Below are 3941 nucleotides of genomic sequence, written 5' to 3'. Positions count from 1 at the left end.
AATACATTGGTTGGGAAGCCGGCAGCTGGTTTCTACTGACAGAAGAATCAGTTAGACCTGGCTGAGGTACATGCTTAACACACATTTGCAGGGGAGTACCGTCTTGTGGTTGCTGATGGGCAGTAGGGGAGTCCCACGCTATCACGACGGGCCACACATTCTCTCTTTGGATGTAAGACAGTTGATTAGAGTAAGCAAAGGGCAGCACCCACTATCAATGTGAACTTATGCGTAGGATTATTTGAGGCATCTTTCTAACCCAGAGACTCCATTCCTGAAGCTCTTTTGGTCTGAGAAAGGTGGAATCTCTTTTCCATGTATGTTCCTTGTAGTGAGCTAAATGATGGCCCCTAAAATAGGTCCATGTCCTAGTTCCTGGAATCCGTGAATAACGTCTTATACAGCATAAGTGAATATTACCTTATGTGGCAAAAAATAGGAGCAAAGTAATGATCTTCAGAGGAGGAATTTATCCTGGGTTATTGAAGTGAGCCCTAAATGCAATCACATGTGTCTTGGTAAGAGAGAGACAGGGAGTTTTGACACAGACACAAAGAGTCTCCTTCTTTGTGGAGCAGAGAGAGATGTGGCCATAAGCCAATGTATGCAAACAGTTACCAGATGCTGAAAAAGGCCGGGGACAGATTACCATCACCTGGAGCACCCAAAGTGAGTCGGCCCTGCCAACACTTTGATTTTAGTCAAGTGATACTGATTTCAGACTTTTGGCCTCCACAACTGTAAGAGATTAAATTTCTTTTGTTTACGCCAGTAAGTGTCTGGTAATTTACTACAACAGGCATAGAAAACGAATACCTCCACCTTTCTCAGACACTCTATTTCTGGAAGCGTGATCTAACCACAGGAAAACCAGACATGTGATTGGGCAAATTGTACAGAAGTCAGAATGTTTGGTATGGTGACTCCAGAAGATGCTGTGATTAAATTCAATTTAGATAAAATACCATGCTATGATTAAAATGACAAGTTACTTACTGCCCAGCTGCTTTTTGCTTGCATGTGAATGATGAGGCTCAAAAGAGACTAGAAACACTTTTAGGCTACAGAATGTGGACTTTACTGCAAGTGGCTTCATTATCTCCCAAACTTCAGAACTAGGAGAAGTAGCAGAAGTAAGGAAGCAATAGGTGCTAGACATAGGCATGTCTCTTAATGGTTGAGCAGATATCACAGGAGCAAGAAAGAGACTCAGAATTAGGGCAGTGTGAGTGTAAGTTGGGTTAAATGGTAAAGCTAATCATATAGGTGATTGTTATAATAGAATTGATAAGTATTATATAAGGGTACAAGTTATAAAGGGAGTATGTGGGACACCAAACTGGTGGTGAACATGTGCTTGGGGAGTCAGAAAATACTTTACAAAAGAAATCGCATCAAAGTTGGGACCTCAAAGTTGAGTATAAGTTGATGAGATAGGCTCGAGACTGTCCTTATGTGGACCACAGAAAGACCGCACTGGACGCTGTGCTTATCTTTTTGTCTACATATAAATACTGAACTCTGTGAATTTAATGACTTTATCCCTCTGGTACGTCCAGATTGTAAAATAGGTCCTGAACAGTTTGTAAGGAATATTCATGAGTAAATAAATGAACGATACGTAGAAGGCTGCATAGGTACTGTTTATGGGAGAGCTGCTGATGGGGTTTTTAAGAATGTCTGCTTCAGTTCCTAGCACACGGTAGTAGCTGTAACTATAAGTAATAATATATTATAAATAAAAATAATAAAAATGTTTTTGAAAGGCTTTCATGATAATCTTCTTAATCTTTACATAAGGTACAAGTTATTGAGATAACATATCCTGGAAAACATTTCCTTGTCCAGTAAGTACAACCCTACTCCTGATTACACTGTGAAGAGTCAACACATGCTTGAAAATATACACTTTGAGGACTGGAAACACATATAATCGGATTGTGTATCAGAAAAGTACTAAGGGTTAAAATAGGGCTTTCTTTTTAATTTAACTAATTAGTTGTTAACTTGAAAAATACTGTCAGAATTAATGCATAGTAAAGGTTTTGTACTCTCAAACTTTAGTTTGATCCTATAAATCAGACTCAAGCAAAACATGCTCTTTTCTTTCTTCTTTCTTATTTCTTTAACTTTCCTTTCCAATAAAGCAGTAATCAAAGAGGAAGCTAATAATAATGACTTTCATGAAGGCAGTGTATAAAGGAAGACCTATGTTTTTTTTTCTTTATCTTCAGATGGCCTTTAATGACTGTTTTCTTAAATGAAATGGAACATTTAATTATTAAATGCTTCTGCTAAAGCTGTCATGTCTATTTATAAATAGCAGCTAAAAAACATTTCCTTCTGTTAAGAAAACAAAAATCAAAAGGATTTTTCATAGTCAAGACATATTTTGATATATAAAACCTATTTTAAATGTTCAGAATATTTTTAAATGTCTTTTGAGAAATGTTCCATTGTTAGTCATTTTTTAGTGTAAAATATTTTCTTTTTAAGCTGAATATCTGCCACCATTATTTTAAAAACGTGACATTTTTCTGAACATAGAACCTCCTTGATATTTAAGAATCACAAATTTTTGTGAACTCAAATCTTTGTTGATACTTTGCTCAGGTGCTAACACTATAAGCTACTTAAGGTTAGAGCAATAACACAGTTCATGACTGAAAGCCTGATTTACTTATGTACATTGATAATTGAAAAAAGAAGACATTTTCTAATTCTTATTTTAAATATAGGAATCTAGACTTAGCAATCATTCTCATATGCTTATACCTGCAGTGAAAATCTATACACCTGTCACCACAAATTAAATACAACTAATTTATACATTAGTTAGTTAATCCTTGTACCAATTGCCTAAATCAGAATCAAATATATGATGTTGTATTATTTATTTCATTCTTTATAACTTTTAGGTTTAATTAGCCAGATATACTCACAAGACATCACTTCTTGGTGGTGGTGGTGGAGATTTTTCTAAGCAAAATTTGAGGTAGTGATTCTGTCATTTCTGACTTATGTCAAACTGATTCAAATTTATGAAATATGGAAATGTGGTTTTCCATGGCATTTCAAATTTTATATGGACATTTTTGGAAGGAAAAACATGAATGATGAAACGAAAAGGAGAACATTTTTTTCTCTTACTTTTATTTGCATTTATTTTATGCCGAATTTATTCTCGAGCCATAAGTTTTTGTTTCTTCAGTTTCTTCTGGGACATCTTTTTCTTCTGTGCAACCTCCTCTTCTGGTTTGGTAACAATTTGTTCCTTTCAGTGAGGCTCACCTAGATGTGGCAAGGGAGCTCATGTATGGGTTAATCCGACCATGAGCTCTGTAAGTGTGGTGGCGCATCGTGGGTGCTTTGTTCACCTGGATATGCTCAATCACCAGAGAATCTACATCTAAACCTTAAGTTCAGCATTACTCTATGCATTTTTAAGCATGTGCAGCAAAAATTCAGCACTCTTTTTGGGCCACCAACCCTGTGTCCAACCCCACTGTTTGGCCTGGGCACACCTACCAACTGCACCATTGTAACACCTGAATGGTACACATTGCTTCTGTAAGGTGACATCCTTCAGATACCTGGTGGCTTTACAGATATGCATACCCTTGATGGCCCGAGCAATTTCACGAGTGCTCTTAAAGTGAACACGAAGATTTGAACCCCTTGATTTGCCTGATTTTGTGGGGTTTTCTGGATCAAGCGAATAGCAAACCATTTTCAAAGATTACCTTAGGCCACTCACTGGAAAAAGGAGAACATTTGAAGTCCATATCTGCCAAATACAGCACCAAATGCTTGAGCAAGATAATTAAGCTCTCTCAATTGTCCTTTACACAGCCTCGCAATTTAGAGTATAATACATAATGTATAGGGTTGCTAAATAATACATAATATTGTAATATACGTGTCTGTCACATACGGCTAGC

The 3941-nt window shown here is 36.7% G+C and overlaps 1 pseudogene; it reads right to left on the bottom strand.

Moving 5' to 3' along the window:
- Nucleotides 1-3160: 3160 nt before the first annotated feature.
- On the bottom strand, nucleotides 3161-3730 carry LOC103582368 (annotated as a pseudogene).
- Nucleotides 3731-3941: the final 211 nt, after the last annotated feature.

Source organism: Galeopterus variegatus, unplaced genomic scaffold (genome assembly GCF_000696425.1).
Source record: "Galeopterus variegatus unplaced genomic scaffold, G_variegatus-3.0.2 Scaffold15938, whole genome shotgun sequence".
Taxonomy (NCBI): domain Eukaryota; kingdom Metazoa; phylum Chordata; class Mammalia; order Dermoptera; family Cynocephalidae; genus Galeopterus; species Galeopterus variegatus.
The sequence above is the reverse complement of the archived record's forward strand: the minus strand, read 5'-3'. Positions and strand labels throughout refer to the sequence as shown.